This window comes from Acomys minous, assembly GCF_964271855.1.
Source record: "Acomys minous genome assembly, chromosome: 4".
NCBI lineage: Eukaryota > Metazoa > Chordata > Mammalia > Rodentia > Muridae > Acomys > Acomys minous.
Genome location: NC_140486.1, coordinates 98,487,475 through 98,510,732, shown reverse-complemented (window position 1 = coordinate 98,510,732; position 23,258 = coordinate 98,487,475). Strand labels below are relative to the sequence as shown.

At 40.8% G+C, this 23,258-nt stretch overlaps 1 long non-coding RNA gene across 2 annotated transcripts in view; it reads left to right on the top strand.

The window, feature by feature from the left end:
* Positions 1–23,258, top strand: part of LOC311595415 — a 65,196-nt gene that overhangs the window by 21,520 nt on the left and 20,418 nt on the right. Inside the window, exons 1-3 of one of the 2 annotated variants that reach the window (XR_014778435.1) lie at positions 13,429–13,522; positions 14,769–14,848; positions 18,433–18,525. This is a non-coding gene — a long non-coding RNA (uncharacterized lncRNA). Of the gene's footprint in view, positions 1–13,428; positions 13,523–14,768; positions 14,849–18,432; positions 18,526–23,258 lie in introns of those variants that run through there. The other variant, XR_014778434.1, reaches the window with a different exon arrangement.

Genomic DNA, 23,258 nt, shown 5'->3' with positions numbered 1-23,258 from the left:
TGTGATGAGCGCATTAGGGGCTGAGTGGAGGACTCATTAAGATTTTAATGCTTTCAAAGAAGACCCATGCCAATAAAAATGTAGAGGGAAAAGTGCTGTAACAAACTATATTTTACAGTTTCTAGTTTTATGAAGTTCTAATGGGATTTATTGAAAATCCTCTTACAATGCTATTAATTCTACCCTGTGTGAATAACCAATAATCACTTCAAGATAGATTTACTTGATTTCTTGATAATTAATTGGCTCAGTTCTGGATCTGTTTGGATTAATTGTGAATACACCATAAGACATTTGACTATGTCTCTGATCAGGGAGACAAGCTCAATTCTATGTGGATAAGACCACATTAATGATCAATAAATTCAGAAGTAGTTGCTCTGGGTTTGTTTGTTTTTGACCATTTTAACAGTAAACTTGAGCCACTGTCGTCCTATAATACTACTGAGTGATGATGGCCCAGTGAGCTTCCATAAACTCACACCTTGCAGAGCATTTGAAGTCAGAAATTGTAAAACTGCGAGAAAATATCAAGATCAAGATTGCATTTAGTATGATTGTATTAGTCTGCTAGGATGGCCGTAACCAAGCACATGGCATGTTCATACAGCATAAATTTATGTTGCATAGCTCTGAAACTTCAAGTGTTGAGGGTCAAGGTACTGGAAGCCTTGGTTTCTTCGGTGGCCTCTCCCCTTGTCTTGTGGTGTCTTATGTTGCTGTTCTTCTCTGTATATCACAGCCTGGTGTCTCACATGCTCTTTTTGTAAAGCTACAGTGATACCGGATCCGATCTCAAGTCTTGGCAATGGAGCTTTAGTTATCTCACTTAAGGCCCCATTTCCATATATAGTCACATTGGGGAGTATGTTTTCAAATGCACATTTTAAAGGAAACAATTTAGACCATAGTAAGCCTTGTATTACAGTGTATTTATATATAAGAATATAATCAAATATTTTTTTTAAAGTAGGAATGGAGGCTGTTAGACTCCTGGAATGTTCTGTAAAGGCTCATCTGATAATAGCTAGGGATACCAGCTTTGGGTAAGTGATTGGAGTACAAAGGCTCTGAGTTCATCAGTGAACTAATCTACTGATAGTTAATAACTTGATAGCCTTATTAGACAGTAATGGGAACTATGAGGCAGGGTCTAGTTGGAGGAAGGTTTCCAGGGTACACCTTTGAAGCGTCTTCAGTTCCTTCGCATCTTTCTGCTTCCAGCTTTGAGTTGTTCTTTACATAATGCTTTCTCACCACTTTGAAAAAAATCAATATATATATAAAGAACCCAACCTGATCCGGCTTGGCAAACATCAGCATCAGCCCCATGGTCGCCATGACTTTCGCCATTGTACGAAATGGTCTTCAGAGTCAAGGCTGGAGTTCCCCGGGGCATACGCTTCCTCCATGTCATCGCTGTTCTAGACCCAGAATTCTTCATGTCGAAGACACAGAAGCAGCTTCCTGGACACGTGTATGTTTCCTTTCCGGTTTTCCCTTTAAGGGCAGAATGAGTGAATATTCACAGACAGAACTAGCTATTTGGAGAGGGGAACATGAATGGCCGCTCTAAGGAATCCACACCTGTAGGTGTTCCTTAGGGAATGCATTGGAAACAAAGAAGAAGAAAGGTACGCAGGAGAGCAGGGGCTTCCAGCTAGGGCCTTTCCCTGTGCGCACAGCAGTCTGGGCTGGAGAGCGTTCTTACCTGCCTTTCCTACTTTGGTGCTTCTCTTCTGGCCCCCCTGGCTATCTATGCTTCCTGCGCATGGCTTCTTGCTGTCTGCGTATGTGGGCACTGTTTCCGTTTTGTGCGTTGTCCTTTCCTTGAGTCATTCTCTGCCGACTCATCTCCTCCTGTTCAAATCTGAGATTTAAAGTCACCCACTCTCTTGAAGCTTTCTCCCAAATTCACTTCTAGCTTTTCGTTTGTTTTGCTTCCTTTTCATTTTATCCTGTTGTTGTTGTTGTTGGTGGTGGTGGTTGTGGTTTTTTTTTTTCTGTTTAGGATATTTGTTGTAAAACACCTTTTTAAAGTTATTTACTTGTTTTTTTTTAAGGGAACCGATGTAAGATTTATTTTAGCTCCTAGCTTCCGGGGGATCACAGTTTATCATGGTGGCAAAGGCGGCACCACATAGTGAGTTGTCTGTGGCGGCAGAGCATGTGACAGAAGCTTGCTCACGTGGTGAAGACCAGGAAGCAGAAAGTATGGCAGGAAGAAGCCGCGGATAGCACAGCCTCAAGAACCTACTACCATTGACAGCCTGCTCCAACACGGCTGTCCATAGTATCACCAGCTGGTGAGCAAGTGTTCCAATATGGAAACCCATGAGGGACATTTCAGATTCAAATCATAACACCAAAATTTTTTTTTGCAAGGCAGGATTTCTCTGTGTAGTCTTGGTTGGTATGGACTCTCTTTGTAGACCAGGCCGGCCTCGAACTCACAGAGATCCACCTACCTTGCCTCCTGAGTGCTGGGATTAAAGGCGTGCACCACCACACCCAGCTCCCATTTTTTAAAAACTTTTTATTGAGATGCAAAATACACATAGAAAAAAAAAATTCAGTGCATAAACCTTTCCTTCGAATCCTTTTTTCAATGTGATTGCTTTTGATGTATCTGCCAATATGTGTATATGCAAAAAGAAATGACAGAAAACCAAGTGGATTTTTCCTTTTTTGAACATTTGCCTCAGTGAGGGCTTTGTTCCCACTGAAGACCAGCAGTACACATAATGCCACCAGTCTCTCTGGGTAAGAACGGAAGGCTCATAGATTTTTTTTTTACTGGTGTGTGCTTCCCTAAGCCTTCTGACAAGAGGCATGTCTCTTTCCCACAGTTGGATTGGTAACCCTCAATTTCACGCCGTTATAGACGAGGAGAGGAGGTGTGCGACACACCGCTCAAAGACAGCGTCTTCCAGACTGACCACTCAGCTATCACCTCCTGCTTCCCTTGTTTGTTTTTTTTTTTCCTTCTGCCTGTCACTTCCTGACTCCCAATTACCTAGACATCTGCCTAGGTAAACAATCTGGGAGTGTGCAAGAAATTGTGCAAAACATTTTCATTGAAATGCCTTCATATTGTGCTCGAACAGTAGTAAATCAACAGGGGTACAGTTCATCATCCTAAAGACGATTTATTTTCCTTCTTTAAGAAGGAATTAGTATTTTCTGTTAAGTTGTTACAAAGCCTTTGAGTCCACAAGTAAAGAAAGGAGAGCCCTTCTGGAATGCTCTGTCTCCTCAGAAAAGCTGTAGGCTTGACACGACAAGCTGCCTAGGCGCTCTATGAAGTAGCCAAGGCTTGATTCTCGTCATAGTACTGGATGTGCAAACAGTGGACCACAGTCCCACCTTTACACTAACTGGGACTTAGGGACACCCTCATCATGAACATGTGGTCCTTATCTGTTTAAAGAGAGATCACCCTCATAACCTTGTTGGAACACTTGCAGACTGCAGACCTGGGAGAATTTGCCACTCTATAGCCAGACAAGAGGGATCTGGGAGAAGGGTGGGGACTCTCTCTCCCCTGACTCCCTGTGTGCTAGTCACCTGGGACAGCTCATTTCATCTGACTCCTGACAGACCTTGTTTGTTTTCTCTGAAAGGATAAGGCTGTCACAGTGGCACACTGGAGGGCAGCAGAAAAGCCATTCTTGCAGTCTGAGACATGGGAGGGGAAAGGTGTCCTGCTGGAGCTTATGTATTTAAGACATCCATATTTGGAACATCATTTTCAGTCTTATCCTCAAACGGTAGATTGACCAAGGGTTTCTAATATCACCTAAATTACTTTCTCATGTAACAATTTCATGGCAGTTGAGTGACATGTGTTTATTATTTCATTGAAGTATTCATTTCTACTAATACTATTAAACTTAGAGCCAGTGAGATAGGTCAGCAGGCAAAGGGACTTGCTGCCAAGCCTGATGTCTTGAGTTCAATCCTGGGGACCCACATAATGGAAGGAGAGAACTTAACCCTGCAAGTTGTCCTCTGCTGTCCATGTAGATGCTGTGGCATTAGTGCCACCATTCCACGCAGAAATAAATGAGATTTTTAAGTAATGAAAAATTAAATATGAGTTTAGAATATGTAAAATGTAATAAATAACATCAGTAATAATCTTTTCACCAAGAAATAACTGCTACTTTCAATTAGTATATTTGTTTTAGTTTAGTTTTATGTATATTATCTAATCCTGATATTACATCTAATTTAGTTTTATAAAGCAAAATTTTCCCATGTATTGTTTTAGTGCTTTTGTTTTTTCCTTTTAAATTTTCATTCTTTTGTGTGTGCCTATAAGTGCATGTATGTATGTATGTAAATGTTGAATGAAGATGATTGTCTATGCTCTTTGCCTAGTCCTGTACATATGTATATATGTACATACATATGTATGTATGTATGTAAATGTCGTGTGAAGATGAATGTCTATGCTCTCTGCCTAGTCCCATACATATGTATATATGTACATACATATGTATGTATGTATGTAAATGTGTGTGAAGATGTCTATGCTCTCTGCATAGTCCTGTACATATGTATATATGTACATATATATGTATGTATGTATGTATGTATGTAAATGTTGTGTAAAGATGAATATCTATGCTTTCACCTATTCCTTTAATTTTTCTCAGCTTCTGCCTTCCTAATCAGATCACTAAACCATGTATTTTAATTCCTATAAACATGTCATTTCTAAATCACATTTATTACTTTTTCTTTAGCCATGATCAAGACATTATATATATTTTAAAACAGTGTCAATGTGAATAACATCACTGCATCCTCCTTAAAACTATCACATCAAGAAAGTATTTGTAGCGTGGTGTGGTGGCACATGCCTTTAATCCCAGCACCCAGGGCAGCAGAAGCCGGTGGATTACTGTGAGTTTAAGGCCAGCCTGGTCTACAGAGTGACCCCCAGGCTAGCTAAGGCTACACAGAGAACACTGTCTCGGAAAAAAAACCAAATAAAATAAAAATAAAGAATTATTCACTGACTGGATAATTTTGTTGTTTGATATGGTAGCCACTAAACACATGTGACTATTCAGTTCAGTTTAGAACGTGATTCCTCATCTGTAATAGCTGTATTTCCAGTATTTGATATCCCTCTCTGTACTAAACCACCTTCATGATCTGCACATGCAGACCAGTCCCATCACTAAGGAAACATCTACAGGATGGCAGTGGTCTACAGTGTGGACCAAATTATACATATTTAAGCTTTTCAAAATCTTTATATCTTACATTAATTTAAACTGTCTAGATGATTACTTATTATTGCATAATAATTGGCACCTTCTATTCCTTACTTATTATTTCAGAATAATTGCTACCGTCTATTACTTTTGGAATTAGGTGACATATAAATTGCAAATGTGTCATTAAAATAATATCATAAATTCTTATAAAATTGATTTCCAACCATTAGGAGATGACTGGATAAAGTATCAGATTCATAAAAGGGACTTAAAGATTAATTATATCTAGGATGTTTAGATTTACCTTATTGCCTTGTGCACGAGTCTTTCTCTTTTATGTACACCTCTGGGGACTCTGATTATGCATGATGTTCCTATCTGGGTCACCATTACCAGGTTTAACCAGTGGTAGATGAACAGCAGGTAAGTTTCACCAAATATCAGTGTTAGTCCAAGTTAGGTCCTTTGGGGCATTTCATATGGTGTTTGGCTGGAAAATCCAAAAGCCACATTTATATTTGAAACATTCCCCACACCTAGAGGTTCTACTGAGCTGAGCTGGACTTGAAAGAAACAAAGCGATAGTATGTCCTGCAACTAGCCCAGGCCTCGCCTTTCAAAGTACTTAGGTATAACTAAGGCAAGCATACATTTCCTATTCTGACTATGGAGTCATAGAATGCTCAGCCATAAATCAGCACAGGCCACTTTAATTTCTTTCCTTGCCTACATAATCAAAACATGAAGCTCCCTTCTCTTTAACACATAATTCTTCTCAATCATTACATAAATCGCCATATTTCTTCATAACAAAGTAAATGCCCCGGTCCAGCTATGATTTACAGATCGGGTAAATTATTAGCCATATGGTTGTTATGTGCTGTTCTGCTTACAAAATATGTGTTTTAAGTAAACACATCTAGGGCTGAAGAAGAGGGCCATCCATTAGCATTTAGAGCTTTTAAACATCTTCTCTACAGCAAGTGCAAGCACATACAGCTGGGTTATATCACCTTAATACTTATATTGTTTTTCAATCTGTAAACATCGGGGAAAGGACGTAACACTACCCAAGCTATCATTTACCATACAGTTAACATTGCCTTTCTCTTGCTACTTCACCTCTGCACTTTAAGGACTTTGGGTGCTTAACTGTATCTGCTCTATTCCCAGGGCTCCAAGATCTCACCATTTCCATGATGAACCACAAACTTAACAATAATTTTACCATGGGCCGAGGAACAATCTAGTTCAATGAAAACCACATAGACTAGTGGTCAGGTGACAAATACTCTCTTCTTTTTCCAGAAAGCAGTAGAATTTTTCAGAAGGAGCAAGATATATCTGGTTTGGAAACTACAGCTGGGTCACATGAGTCTTGGGGTGGGGGTGGCACTAAGTCTTCTCTGTGTCTATGTGTGCACAACGTATGTTGTGAAATGCTCTGTGATATGCACACAAATGTGTATGTGCAGGTCTGGATATGGAATTCTGAGGCAGATGACGCTCTATGTACAGACCAAAGATTTTAGAGTCCAGACTCGGAGTCTAAAGATTAGAAGAAAACAAGGAGACATTTTAAGGGGAAGCAAAGTAAGAGCATTTCGTATGTTTGTGTGTTCCAAAAGATCCTCAGCAAACTGTGCATCAAAGATGGGTTTTGGTGAAAATTTGTTTTGAGACCGAAGCAGAGTTCGTAAGCGCAGAGGGGTTTAGGGTACCCCTGAATACTGCCAGAGATGCAGGAACTGCACTCAGCATAGTGGTGTCATGCCATGGGCCAGTCTGTGTTGATGCCTATAGGCTCTTTGCACCGGTCTTTTCTTTTACTCATCCATCCCTGTGTGGGAGGACTTTAGTTCTTGCCAGTGTTTCTCCTGCTAGACTCCGTGCTACAGAGTTCAGAGAACATACTTGAACATCTCTTCGGACACCAAAAATGTGTCTACAAGTGGCCTGCTTGGTTCCTCCAAATTTTTCTCTACACTAACCATCTTTCAGAGCAATTTTAGGAATGTCAGATTGCATTTTCGACATATGAAACTTCTCCTTTGCCATAATTTTTAAATTACATCGATGTATTCATTTTGTGTGTTTCTGTATGGGGGAGAAGGGTGCATATGCACCATGATGCTTGCACGTTGGTCTGAGGAAAGCATTCAGAAGTCAGTTCTCCCCTTCTCTACCACATGGGTCCTGGGAATTGTCTGAGCTCATCAGGCCTGGTAGTAGATCTTTTCATCATTAAGCCATCTCACCTGCCCTGCCATAATTTTTGTCAACAGAGGACATCCCCATCTAATAAGGTGTGGGCTCATAGGAAGTGGCATTATTTGAAAGGATTGAGATATATGGCCTTTTTGTGTCCTACATGTGTCACTGGGGGTCAGGGGGACCCACTTTGAGGTTTCAGAAGCTCAAGACAGGCCCAGTGCCTCACTTTCTCTTTCGGCCACCTGCAGATATGGACGTAGAACTTGGCCTGTTCCTTAGCACCATGTCTGTCTGTAGCACCACGCTTCCTCCCACAATGATAATGGACTAAAGTTAGGGACCTGTAAGCCAGCCCCTACTAAATGTCCTCCTTTATAAGAGTTGCCATGGTCACGCGGTCTCTTCACAGCCATATGACATTGACTGAAACAGCATATAATGCTACCTCATGATTCAGCTTCCTTCTTTTTGACTAATTAAAATTTGGCTGATTAACAGTAATTTTGAAGAAGTTTTCTAAAGACATTGCTCACCCCCTCCTATGTAACACTTAATTCCTTTGGCTGATATATTTAATTGCTTCTCTTCCAGCCATTCCTTACATATTTTTTCCAGCAGGTACTTGTTGTATTTGAGATTCTTCTATGTTCAGCTAGGTTCAGCTCCTATTCTTTTGAGACATTGTCCCTCACTGACCTTGTAGTTTGATATTTCAGCTGGAGTGGTTGACCAGTAAGCCCTTGGGATCTGCCCGTCTCTGTACATCACCACTAGTGCTGAGGTTACAAATGAGTACTAATGTGCCAGCTTTTTTGTGGGTGCTGGGGACCTGAACTGAGGACATGATGCTCACACAGAGAGCACGTCAACCATGGAAGCATCTCCCTGTCTTCCTCCAGAAAGCTGTTAAAGAGAAATATGTACTATTGCCATTCAGTTACAATCTTTTTTTTCTATGCTATTTTTTTTTTCTGGAGCATAGACCAGATACCTTGAGGAGAGGCATGTGAGAAGGACTCATTTGACAGGAAAGAAATGGAACTCTAGCGGAATCTCTGGAGGCCATTCCAGTCGTAGGTGGCCTCCCTTTCGAGTCTATTGATATGAAGACAACCAGCCCTTATTTTCTTAAGCATCTGTAGCTGATTTTTTTTAAGTAAGTAGCAGTATGTTGTATCTTCCTCTTCTCTTCAATTAGTTTGTTTGGTTTTCTTATCAATTCCCAAATGTTCTTCATATGTTATATAGGTACCCCCTTTGTCAGTTTTTAAAGATAACAAATACCTTCTCTGAGATACAGGGAGTTTTTCACTGGTTCTTTTTATAATTTTTACTGTATATTCTGAAAAATACAGTCTTCTTCTAGGGCTTGTGTTCATCTTTTGTAAAATGATGGGCAGAGAGTCCTTAGGGACCTGTCTGGCCCTTATATTCCAAGTGCACAGTACGTGCTTAATAAGCACATCTTTGAACAACAGGACAGGGTGCTATGCTTGGCCACCACCTGTCATGTTGATAAACTCCTTGCTGTCCCTGCCCGATTGATCACACAGTCCAGACTGATCACTTAAGAGACTATTCACAAACCACTTTGGTTAGCTCTGGAGTCATCCATCTTTTTGAGCATGTATAGAAATAGTCTTGCAGACACAGAATTAAAAAAAATGTCTTACCTTTGCCTAGGCCAGAAAAAATCATAGAAGCCCCCAAATAATATTGCATCATTTTAGCAGACACACCAAATGCATACAAGTTGTTAAAAAGAACCTGAAAATGGTATAGTCTATAGGTAAACCATAAAAGGAAATGGTTACTGAGCTTTCTATAGTTCTAGAAATATTCAATTAATTGTAAAACCTACAACCAACTGAAGCAAGTCGTTTCTAGCAGCCATGTTTGTACTGGAATAAAAAATACATCATCTGTAGGGGTAGCTTAAAAGAAAAACCAAGCAGCCATGACAGGTCAAGATGACTGACATCCTCTGGTTACTGAGGGGTACCCTACCTTTTCCGTTTCCTCCATTAATGCTGAGACAGGAAGGGTCATGAAATAGAGCTTGGAGGAGTCAGAGAGAATGCCTTTTCTGGGGTCCAGAAGGCCCTTGGCTATGACCTTCCATCACCAGCACCTTGGCCAAGGCTCATTTTGTTGATTCTTCCGTGTGTTGTCCCTGGGAGGAAGCTGCCAAGGTTTTGGTCCCTACTTCTCACATTAGTAAGAGCTTGAATGAGCTTGTGTGAGAACCTACTGCACTAAAATACTAACCCAGATTCAAATGAATGGTAAGTGTAACAGAAGCCTTAAATTGCACAAAAGAATAAAGACTCAGGCTGTCCAGCCCTATATGAACATGGCCCAAATTGGTGTCATTTGAGAGGAGGGTATTTCAATTGAGAAACGGATTCCATAAGACTGGGCAGTGGCAAGCCTGCAGAGGGCCTCTTCTTATTTAGTGGTTGATGTGGGAGACATTGTGGGTGGAGCCACGCCTGGGTTGATGGTTCTAGGTTCTGTAAGAAAGTAGAGTGAGCAAGACAGGAGTCTGTTAGCAGCACCCCTTCATGGCCTCCTCATCAGCTCTTGCCTCCAGGCTCACATCTGGTTTGAGTTCTTGCCTTGGTTTCCCTCTACATAGTGTGATTCAGGATATGGAAAACAAAGGAAGCCTTTCCACCCCAAGTGACTTTTGGTCGTGGTGTTTCATCACAGTCACAGTAACCTAACTAAGACAAATCTACACCAGGGCATCTCAGGGTGTTATCACGCCCTGTGATTGAAGTCAATGAGAAATGACAACGACTTAACCCAGGAAGGATGACAAAGTTCACAGAGCCTTTGGGAGTGAAGCTATGGTTCACTCTTCCAGGAAAAGAACCAAGACCTGCTGAGGTGCTTGCTGAGGGTAGAAGAAATACAGAATGGGTAGGAGGCGACAGTAGTCGTAAATTCCACCAGGGGTTAATATTCACCATGTTTTCCTTTGTAACTCTGTCTATGATACCTTCACAGAGGTGGGTGCTTACCTCAGTACTCACTATGGCTCAGTACTTCTCAAACTTCAGTAAAAGTCAAAGGCCCTCAGGATCCCAAACTTCCCTCTAGTCTAGTAGAAGAATAAGTCTAGTTCATCACTTAATGGAGAGACTCAGTGGTCTTGAGTTTTTCAAAGTGTCATCCAGGCCTCCATCTTGCTCTCTCAGCTCTGTGATAAATAACAGGGGGCTTTTGGGAACAACCCAAGCCTACTGATCCCGTGGATAATAAGAGACATCATGACCATGGAAACTCATATAAGGAGACATTTAATTGAGACTGGCTTACAGTTATCACCATGGTGGCAAGAATGGCGGTAGGCAGGCAGATGTGGTGCTGGAGAGGGAGCTGAGAGTTCTACATCTGGATAAGCAGGCAGCAGGAAGAGAGTGAGACATTGGGCCTGGCTTGAGCACCTGAGACCTCAGAACCCACTCCCATTGACACACTCCCTCCAACAATGCAATGCCCACTCCAATGAGGCCACACTTCATAATAATGCCATTCTCTATGAACCTGTGAAGGCTATTTTCATTCAAACTACCACGCATTCCCACCCTGTGATGCCACCTACAGGAAACAACCTACCCAGCAGAGGCTTACACCTAGACACTGCCAACCTTCACTTCCTGTGCCCACTGGAGGCTACTGCTTACCAGCCCCACTGGTCTCATCTGTCATCAGAGTTCATTTGACTCGATTTTCTCTAGACGCTAGCAAACTGGTGTCACTGGCAGCAGTGGCCTCAGGAGCCTTGAAGGGAGTGTCCAGAGCATGTCTATGACCTCTAGTTCTCCTCTTCAGGCCAGCTGAGCAGATGCAGAGCCAGACCCGGGACAGCCTTCTGCACAAGACTTGGAGAGCCACGGCCTTTTCTGCTCACCCTCTTCCCTGCCCCAAGGCTGTACCTAACTGATGCAGAATCGTCTCTCAGAGAACACACCTGGTGAATCCTCAGCCCTTTCATCTTTTGTTCTCTATTCCTCATACACGTGAACAAAGTCATCAAACTTTGGCCAGTGCCTTAGCTCCCTTTCTGTTTCTGTGATAAAATACACAGAGCAAAGGCAACTTCTGGAGTTTAATTTGGCTTACAGTTCCAAAGAGATGAGGGTCCGTCATGTCAGGACAGAGGCATGGCAGCAAGTGTCAAACACAGTGACAGGAAGCAAGAAAGAGAGCCATCACATCTTTAGTAATAAGTATGGATCAGAAAGTGAAATATTAGTGAGGCCTTAAACTCTTAAAGCCACTCGCAAGTGGCACACTTCCTCCAGCGAGGACGAATCTTGTTATAACCTCTCCCCAAAGTGCCACAACCAGAGGCCATTTCCCTCAGCCTAAGCGGGGCGTTTCTTATTCTAACCACCACAGCAAGGGTGCAGCAATTTCTTCTGTGCGTGTTTGTGGTTTTGTTTCATTTTGTGAACCATGGACCACATTGATTCTTTTCTCTTGAAGTGTTACAGTTACCTTCAGTGTCTCACCCTATATTTCTTAAACCATCTAGGCTTACCAGAAGTTGGATTTTTAAGAAAATAAATGCCAAGACACTGTGCTCCAGTTGGTCAAACTAAATCCCTACCACCCCAAACAAAACACAAACACATCCAAGAACAACCTGCTCCCCTGTGTCGGCGTGCTTTCTGGAGTCATAACTCCCATCATGCCTCCTTCATAACTTGACATCTTGTGGGTGCTGGGATTGGTTTCATGGCGTCTGTGTTGTTTATTTATTTATTTTTTTTAAACTAGAAAAGCCCAAGACGTGTTGACGTGAACGTGATGAATGGATCCCTCCTCCCTGTGGAATGCCTAGTCTCCACTTGGCCATTATTCAAAATTTGCATCAAACAACATGATTTCCATTACAGTAGCTTCATAGTCATAGCTTTATATCTGGGAAAGTAATCACAATCAATAGCGATGTCTTCTCAAGCTTCCTGAGTCACCTGACGGCAATTACTTATGGCAAATCTCTGTCTCCCCTCTCTCTCTCCCTCTTCCTTCGCCTTTTCCCTCCCCCTCTCCATTTATAGCCCTTTCCATCTCTGCCATCTCTCTACGTCTCTCTTCTCCTCCCTCTCTCTTCTCCCCCTCTCTCTTCTTTTCCTTCTCCCCTTCCCCCATCTCCTGTCTTCCCTCCCGCTTCTTCTTTCCTCCTCCCTTTCTCCTGTTCCTCTTTCACCCCTTTTACCCTCCTCTGCTCTCTTTCTGTCTCACTGTATTTCTTTCTCCTTCCTCCTTCTCCTCCTCCTCAAAATTCCTTCTTCCCCTCCCCACCCACTCACATACTCTCTTGGTCCTATTTTTTTTTTTTTATATAGGAACTCTGAGTAGTATACTTACCAAGATATTTCAATAAATGGAAAAAGGTTCTAACATGTGTTTGAATATAGAAATAAGTATTTTACAAATCTATCATGCATAGGAATAGAATGAGAATAATTTTGTTCCCAGTAATTTCATGAAGTGATGGTTCTGCGAGCAAAATGACTCTAACATCATACCTAAAAATCAATAGGTAAAAATATTAACTATGACTTAAAAATTAATGTTGATTATGACCACATTACTAGATTTTTAAAAACTAATTGTAAAGTCATTGTAATGAAAAAAAAAAGATGTAAAATTTCAGTGACTGACAAATGGAAGATTTTATTGAGCATATTTGAATAAGACTAAAACCACTTAGGGCAAAGGTTAATTTATATTCAAATTGGTATTGTGATAAAATTAACATTGACATAGTGAATATTCTACACATATACAAGGAATCCATTTACCTTGTTCTTGATACATGGGAATTACTTAATGAATAGTTTTTACTTTATGTACATTTTATGTGTAACTAAATATATAAAGTAGACAAGCTTTAAAATGTTTGGTAAATATTTAATTTTATACTTATAGGTCATAGTTTATTGATAATTTTTACTTCTCTTACAGTCTACTAATAAACGTATTGATACATGATGTGCATCAATTTAAAGTTTTGTGATAACAAAAGAAACAGAGTAAAGACACAACACACAGACTGGGTAAGAATGTTTGTCCACTCAACACTGGATAAGAAGTTAATACCCAAAATGCATAAGGAACAGACAAGAATCCCTGTTTTTTAAAAATGGGCAAATGATAACGTGAAAAAATGTGCAAAGGAATGGAATTGTCAGTTTTCAAAGGAAGATAAACAGGAACCCCACAGGAATAAAAATAAGCTCAATATTATAAACCACTAGAGGATTGGCAGTCAAACGCACAGTGTATTACCTCATACTCATTAGAAATGTTGTTACCAAAAAGAATAAAGATCTGGGTACAGTGCATCATGTCTGCAAACTGAATACTTAGGAAGCCAAGACAGGAGTATTTCTATGAGTTTGAGGCAATTCTGAGCAACACTGTGAGTTCTAGGACATTCTGGGCTACAGAGGTAAGACCATGTCTCAAAAAGATTAAAAAGGAGGAGGAGGAAGGAGGAGAAGAAAGAAAAGGTAATATGTTAGCTAGAAATGTGTAGCAAAAGGAATTGTTACATTGTTTGGGGATTTAAATTTTAAATTTTTTACCGTTCCACTTGGTTGACTCCCCAAAAGCAAATTTAAATACTGATGAAGAAAGACAGATCGTTTTTTTTTTTTCTTAGAATAAAGAGATAAATTTTCATTTGTTTATCCTGACCTCGTTCATGTTTTCTTTTTTATTTCTTTTCTTTTTTAAAAAGTTTAAGTGAGTTTTAATTGTTTGTAAGGATTGCAACAATAAACAGCTGTTTGAGAACTCCTCACACAGGTAGGACATTAGGACATTTAGTCTGCAGGGTGCACATGTCACATGGAGATGTGGTTGGAGGAGGAAGTTCTCATGATGCTTTCAAATCCTCGAATGTCAGAAACTGGGTTGTTCTGATACACTGATAGATATTGGCTTCAAGATTTATTTGATTTCTTCTCTCTGAATGACATGAGATGTGAGTGTGGCAGCTACCTCAGCACTTGGTGTATGCCAAGCCTTCTTTCCCCACCTTGTACCATGCAGACTCAGCTCTCCCTGACAGTTGAGAGAGTGGAATGGAAGTTCCTCATTGCATCTTTTTAATCCAAGATTACTGTCCCTAGGTATACCTGGTGGGTAATCTTCATTGTCAGTTTGAGGATTCAGACTCACCACTGATGTTTCTAGAAAGACTTAATTAAGAAGGGGGAGGATCTATGCCACACCACAGGCTGGGATTCCTGAAGGGCAAAGTGAGCTCAGCTTTCTCTCTCTGCTTTCTAATTACAGACACAAGGTGAAGAGCTACCTCAAGAACCTGCTGCCGTGATCTTCCCATCATGATGGACTGTACCGTGAAACATCAAACTGTAAGTAAACCCTTTCTTTCTTAATCTGTCCTCCCCAGATATTCTGTCACAACAAGGAGAAAAGTAGCCAACAGTATCTGCAGGCTATTGCCACCAAGACACAGATACAGAGACAATGGTGTGGCATTTGCATATAACCCACTCACCCTCCTGTCTATATAACAGTCTCTGGATTACATATAATAACTAGCATAATGTAAGTGATATGTTAATAATAGTTATATTGTGTTTAGGAAATGACGGCCAGAAATGTAGATCTGTGTTTTGAAACTTTTTGATTCAAGGTTAGTTGAAACCAGGGCCAGAAAGCCGATGGGTTGAGAAAAGCCAACTATATTTTCATTTTTACATCCGTTTACCTTGCTTCGTAAATGGCAGAGATGACATTTACCCATAATCACACTTACATTCTTCTAGAAATTTATTAAATTCCAGAAGATTCCCTTTGTGGGTTGGGACTTTATTTCTTAAACTTTATTTCCATGTGGTTACAAGCAGGGTGATCAAACAGACCAAATGAGCACTATCATTTTAACTGTCAACATTTTAAAACCAAGAGTACTAATATATCCCAAATTAAGATAGAGCCTTAAGAGGTGAAATGTTCTTTTATTCCTAATTTTCTTAAAAGTTTTTTTTTAATTGGGAATATCAACATCTTTTGGAAAATATTTTAAGTTACGTATTTGTTGTATTATTTGCCTCTTGTTGGATTTCCGCGGCTTCTTTCCTCTTCAGTGCTAATTGTTCATGGTGTTCTCAATCCTTAAGAAAGACACAGACAGCAAAACATCCTGAGCCATTATGTAGCTTCTATTATAATTGAGGATGTGTTTATAAGCAAGAAGCATAATTAAAAATGATAAAATAGATATATAGAGAAAATGCTGTGGGGATCAAAGGAGGGTGCAATTAATAGAAGTGAGACTATGGGGGGGCAGGGGATTCACAGAAATGTTGTTCTTTATGTTATAGTCTGACGATGACAATGCATTTTCCATGCTAGTGGCGGGGAACAGTGATGGGCTTGCAGTGATGCCACTATAGAAAAAAAAAACCTAGAAGTGTGAATTAAAAACGTGGGATAGAAAATGGAAATATCCTTTTAGGTTGTTCTTTCTGGTGTCTGAAAGGGGATATATAATACAAAGTTGCTTTGGGGTCAGGCTAATGAAAGCATTAAAGGATTTTTGTCCTCAGCCTATGAGTATGGGCATTCAGACTTGTCAAATAATTTTTACTGCAGCATTATGCTCAAAACTCTATTTTGCCAAATGAATGTGGAGAAAGTGTTGATGATAGATTGGCAAAGGAAAAAAAAACTAGGGAGCAGTGCTGAGAAGGAGATCAATGTATCCCAGACTAAGGCAATACGGGATGTGGTAACTAGAGGAAAAGCCACAAACGCCATCAATTAATTAAAAATGTGAGCTAGTGAAAATGCAGAAATAAAGATTTTTTTTTTTAGTTTTTCAGCCTCAGCAACTTAAAGGTTGCAGAGTTTTCCCCTTGGAGAAGCAAGGCAAGAAATGAACTGAGGGGGCTAAAGGAAAGGCAACATGGGTCCTCACGGTAAACACCGTGTCTGGAAATACTGCTCACAGCTTCTGTGCTCACAGAGGGGGAAGTCTTTGCTATTTTTGGAATAGCCCAAAATTTTCCCTTGTATAGCAAAGCTTTGGCTTCATTGAGTTTCTTGCTTCCATATCTGGAAAGGCTCCAGAATTACTACAGACTCTAGGCAATCATGGTCATCCGCGATCTCGGTCCACCATATCATAGATGCTTAAGCAGTGTCATGATGTGATGCGGTCAGGAAAGAACTCTAACGAAAGTGGTGAAGCTTGAAGGTGAGGCTCCTACAGACACACTTGTGTACAAATGGATTACGCTGTGCAGGATGGAAAGAAAGCAAGCTGGTAGCAATCTGGGTGTTCTTCCACCCAGGACTGAAACCTATGTGGTTGAAGTCACCTTGACATGGTTCCTTGAAGGTCATGTTGGGGTGGAAGTATTCATAAGTTAAGTTTTTAAAGGAAGGATAAACCCAAGCTTCTGACGTCCACTCAAAACAAACAGTCTGCATGCTGTAGTTACAGCCTAGGTCAGTTGTGACTCCCCTGGAGCCATCCTCTCTGACTGACTCAGTTCGCTGCAGCACAGACTTCTCTCCTGAGATGGACATTTAGAATCAAAGCTCAAGAAGCACTACCTACCTTGGCCGTTTAATCAATTATAGGACCATCCTAGAGACACAGAACACGGTAAAATGGACAGGGAAAAGGACTGTGCTTTATTTTATAACCCCCCCCCCACATATACACAATGTGCATGCATATAAGACATAAACTAAATTAAATCAACAAGGACAACAACAAGAATAAGACACTTCCTGTCAGCAATAATGCCACCCCAAAGAAACTAAACTATGGTAGAAACACAAAAACTCAAAACTGATGGAGTCACTTTAATTTTCATCTTTCACAATTCAGTCCATCCACTCTGCTTAAATAGAGTTCACAGAACTAGGCATATTTTCCTAATTTCCAGAGCTGTGTGACCACTCCTCCCCTGAAAACCTTTAACTCACTGCTATTTTAACTCACTTTCTTTCCCTCTCTCCAATACCCTTCCTGATATGCTCAATTTCTAATTAAATTGATTAGCCAAGAATGTCCTTTATTTTAATTTTATAACTACAGTATAACTTTGTTAAGACATTTTGATGCAGTGTAATTTCCCTGGGGTCCTTCAGTGACCCAGAGGAGACACCAGGTTGGAAATTAAAACAATAGGGGCTAAAAACAATAGAAATTTCCAGGCAATTCAAGACCTGGAGGGTGGAGACTGTATGCTTTCATTTTGTATCCGTGGCTATTTAGGCAGTAGAAGGTAAATTCTGACCTCAGATCTTCAGATGGCAGACTCTTGGAGCAGAGCTGTGTCACACAGCCCCATGATAAAGGAGTCAGAGTATTAAGTGAGATACATTTCCTTAAAGACCTTGAAACAGAGCACACCTGGCCATGCAGCACATAGGAAGACAAGAGAGCTGGCCTCTGGCTGTTCCAACAGGCATGCTGTCAAAGTATACATTTTCCTGGGGTCTGTTGACTTTAAGGTTTTCCTGGTTGGCAGGGTTTCCTGAAAAATGCCCGTAACAGAGTGGAAACGTTATCTTAATGATACTATAATTTGGTTTTTATTGTGATATGGTTCATCTAGTGGAAGTATTTGCCACCATAATCATTTCCAAATTTTTTCACTATGTATAGTACTCTTAAGCTTATGAAGCTCTGCACACTTCATCTCACCTCACCTCCTCTGACCTAGGCAATAGACTTTACTAACCTTGGTTTGCAAGAGTAGAGACATAGAACCCTGGAGAACATAGCAAATCCTCCAGGTTTTCTGCTTCTCATGATTTTGGCTACTAGACTACGTGGTCAGGGGCCTGGATGACTGCTCAAAACTGGGTTAAAACTCTTTGGGGACTCTGGAGCTGCTTTGAGTGTTTAGAATTTGCCTGCTTATTCTTGCGGTCAGACGTGTTCATTCGCTCCTTCCTTGTCTCACACCTTCAGCCGCAGTGGAGTTGTTGGTTCCTCTTAGGAGCTGCCACTGACGTCACTTGTGTACACTCCGAGGACAAGGGGGCATCTGTTTGCTGTGACTGGGTAAGTGATGCTCATATCCTCCTTTAACGTTCCTGAGTACCCACAAGCAAGGCAAATAAATCCATTCATTGTTATGCCCCAGTGTAGCAGTCTAGCCCAAGCAAGTACTCAATATATATTGTTGAATGCATGAATGAATAATTAAGTCTTACTTGAATAAGTTGACCTATTTGTTAGAAAAGCAATAATTTAATAATCCAGTACTGGAAATGGCTTAACGACTTTTCTCCTACTAAGCACATTTTCTTATTGTGAAACAGACCATGAATCCAATTCCCCTGTGCCTTAAACTATTGCATGTGAGTAAATGAAGCTACATAAAATTAGCTAAGTCAAGCAGAGGGGTATTTGAGAAGTTTCTATTTGGAAATGTAAAGCCAGTTTCATACACAATGAATTACTGAACCGATCAAAGATGTCAGATATTTTATTGTTGTTTCTTAAAAGAAAAAAAGAAAAAAAAGTTAGCTATAGAAAGACTCATATCAAGTGGATCAAATTCGCGCCAGTGTACATTTCAATGTAAGTTCAGGGTAAATGCATCTCAGCTGGCTCAGAGCATAAATGTCAGCTTGTGACACATTTACACATGCACAAACTTCCCCAGAGGATGCTAAATCCAATAATGCACCAATGATCTGATGTTTCCATTTTCCCTTGGTGCTGATAGTGGAACAGAAATGCAGGCACCTAGTTAGTTACAGGTAGGATGGCGGAGTGGTTTGAGAAGTGAGATTTTTTTTTTTAACCTTGGCCCATGTTTTAGTTTTATTGTTTGTTTTGAGACAAACTCTGGCTATATAGCTCAAGCTGTCCTTGAACCTCATCTTATAATGTTTTTTTTATCTTGCTTCCTGAGCTAGCTTCTCCTTTGATAACAGCAGCAGACTAAGAAAACTATTCACTGGGGGCATGAAGCTATTTCACTACATAGACTGAAGGAAGGGCCCGGAGGCTATTGCCTGCTCGAGGCTCAGGCATCAGAGGAGCCCAAAACAGATGCCTCTGTGGAGTGAGGTTCTTCAATGGACGTGTGTAAGGCTTTTCTGCAAAAGCTTGATCTTTTTATTTAAATAATTTTTAATTTACTTATTTAATTTACTTATTGATGTGTGTGTGTGTTTCTGTGTCTGCATCTCTCTGTATCACTGTTTCTCTGTCTCTCTCTGTCTTTCTGTATTTCTGTCTCTCTGTCTCTCTGTCTATCTCTCTGTCTCTGTCGTCTCTGTCTCTCTCTCTCTCTCTCTGTATGTGTGTATGTGTGTGTTGCTGTGTCTCTGTGTGTGCTTGTACCACACAGAGGAGATCAGAGGGCAAATTGCTGAAGGAGTTGGTTCTGTCCTCCCGTCGACATGGGTCCTGGGAAATGAACTCAGGTTTTCAAGCTTGGTGGCAACTGCCTTTATTCACTGAGCCATCTCGCCAACCCAATTTTAACATTTAAAATTATTTTCCTTTTTATTTACCTCTATAATGTATGTCTGTTTTTGGGATGGTAAATGCAAGTGAGTACAGGTGCTCACAGAGGCTAGAAACGGGTATTGGATCTCCTGAATCTGTAATTAGAGTGTGGTAAGCTGCCTGGCATAGGTGTTGGAGATGACCTGGAGTCCTCTGCAAGATCAGTCCATGCTCCTAGCTCTGAGAAACCCCTCCATCCCTCACCTATTCTGACCTTTAAGCCAGGTGCATATGGACTTCAGACTCCACAGTGGAAACGGTCTTGAGCAATAAGAAGCCTCACAGGGAGTGTTGCTCAAATTCTTTCTGCGCTAGAGGTAGAAAACCCCCATAAAGGGAATAATCAGGCTGGGAAGTGGGAGAACAGGGTCTCAACTCTGGTTTGCAGCAACTTTTGATGCGATCATTGGTAAACCTACTTTCCTCCTTTGGGTCTCAATCTTTATATCTGTAAGTGAGGAAAAGAAATTCTGTGTCAGTCCCTAAGCAGGATTGCTCTCAAGCTGCACCAGAAGGTCTTGCAGAGCCTTTGGGAGAGCAGCCAGACTCAGGAGTCTATGCTTTTACTGGCTTCATAGGTGAATCTCAGAAATTAATGAGATGCGTATGGAATACATCCCTCCACACATTGTAAGCTTTGGCTTGCACAGCCAGCAACCAAATCACCTCGGATATCCCAGGGTAGCAATAGAGTAGGCTGGAGGTATGTCTGGGTTTGAACGAACACAACTGTTCATGGGCTTATGAGACAATGTGTATTGGAGGAGGACAAAGATAATATTACTTTCTTCAAGGTCTATAAATGTCACAAAATAGAGATGGGATGTAGTGCTGCCAACAAAGAAGATTCATGGAAAGCTTGTAAGGAAGGGCTCATCGTGTATAACGTCTTTTTGTTTGTTTGTTTTGTTTTTTCAAGACAGGATTTCTCTGTGTAGCCTTGGCTGTCCTGGACTTACTTTGTAAAGCAGGCTGGCCTTGAACTCACAGAGATCCTCCTGCCTCTGGCTTCCCGAGTGCTGTGATTACAGGCGTGTACCATCATGCCTGGCTATGTGTAACTTCTTAATTGAAAAGTTACCTCTCACTGTAGGCTGTGTACTCCCTATTGCTGAGCGTGAGAATTGGAGGAGTCAATTACTAAGTAGGTAACCTTAACTAGAAGCTGCCAAAGTAAGATTTTTGCCATTGAAAGTAAATAGCAGTGCCTAGGAGAAGATACGTGCTCATGCGCATGTGTGCTCTTCTCTATCATTGCTTTCTTATAGATGCACTGGAGAGCGTTGTGCTTTGCACTGGATCTGTGTGTGCAATGTATGCATTTAAGTGGTTTTATGGTGCTCGGGGGGAAGTAATAGCCATAGCTGCCTGAGACTGCAGTTAGAATTTGGGCTAGAAAAATGACACTTTGCAGATTTGTATTTCTTTCATTTAAGCAACTGATTCAAGGATAAGACATCCTTTTTGACATGCTTATTATTAGCATTGCTTGTTTTCTGACAAGTTTTAAATTTGGAACCATGATAATACTTTCTAATTAAGACATTTAAGCACCACACTTAAAACCAAAAAATGAAAAATTTCAGTATTAAAAGCCTTTACATCTCAAAAGAGTGTGGCTATATTCAGACCAGGATTTTTAGCAGCCAGAGAATGCTGGGGGTATTTACATATCTGAGTTTCTTTCAACTTTGTCCTTCTAATTGCTAGCTTATTGTGATTAAAAAAAAAAAGATAACAGTATATGGGTTTTTGGCCAGTATGCATAGTTTCGTCTTAACTTCTCATCTCCAAAATCTGTATTAGAGAGAATTTGTGGGCTATAGGAGCCTCTGAAAGATAGCGTCAGCCTAAAAAACCTATGAGGTAACCAAGATGCCAGTTCAAAAACTGATGGGCATCCATGTCTGAGATTGTATAATCTTCAGGCAATGCATTCCAGATCAGGGCTCCCTGAGAGTCCTCCATGTAACACATTCCTTAGGACATACTAAGCTCTCTATCAAGATATCAAACTAAAAGTTTCTTCTGGGCTCTGCGGTTCCACTGCCTTTTGCAGAGCTCCCTGTGCAAGCTCATTGCTCTACTCAATAGTTTGAGACAAAGATCTGCGATCAGCTTGGAAACGCAGGGCCAAGGACAAGCTTTATTTGAAAGCCTCTATTTGAAAACCTGGTCTATTAAAGCTCGCTTTGCAGATCACCAGCACTGTGACCTCACTGTGGAGGAAAGGATGCTGCTACAAGAAGGAAGCTGGCAATTGAGCAGCATGGCTCCACATTTTGCTGAAATCAAATAGGCCCTTTCCTCTTTGTTAGGTGTCTTATTACCTAAGAAACAAACCAGCGGGACACCCGTGTCTGTTATTCATCCTTTCTGCCCTGTTCAAAGAGTGCCAGTTCCCATCACTTGTTCAGCGAGAAAAGTTTCTCCCTGCAACAAATCATTTTCCCAGGAGAAAGTAAAACTCTCACATAACTTAGGAGAGTAAAAAGTAAAAGCACACGTGTAAGTTAATCTCTCCATGGGTGAGTCTAGGTATGATATTTGGTGATTGAACCTAAGGACTTAAATAGTGCCCTGTTATTGGACTATCTCTCCATTCTCACTGGGCTACCAGGAGAAGAAATAGTTTCTATAGATGTAATTTTTTTTTTTTTTTTTGCTATTCAACTTTGTTGTGAGACACAGACCTCCATTTTAATCCTGAATCTTCTACTTATTAGCATTTCACTGTTTTTTTTTTTATGCTCTGAATTTTAATTTAGTCATTTGTGAACTAGAGATGACGGTAATAACTCGTAAGGCTGTTTAGAAGATTAAATGTCGTGGCCAATATGTTCAGGTTTTGCAAAGCTATGATTACTCCACCCCAAACAAATCCTTCAATTACCTCAATAAAAGGTATGTGTGTGTATGTGTGTGTGTGTGTGTGTGTGTGTGTGTGTGTGTGTGTGTGTGTATAAATGTGATAGACATAGGAGGAGTCTTACGTTTTAGGTTTGCCCTATCTTGTGTCCCGGTCACATGACTTACAATAGGCCACATCCTCCGTGAGTTTCTGTTTTCTTTTCTTCAAAATGGGCCTAACTCAGGTGAGGAGGTGGTGACTAGTGATGATTGTTCACATGGTGCAGCCTCTCAGTGACAACACCAATCTCCTTCCCTTTCTGCCTTTGACTATGGAGCGAGCGATGAAATGGGGGAAGTGAAATGCCACTGCCACATATTTCATCCTCCCATCATACTGATGCTTATATTGATCACCAGGA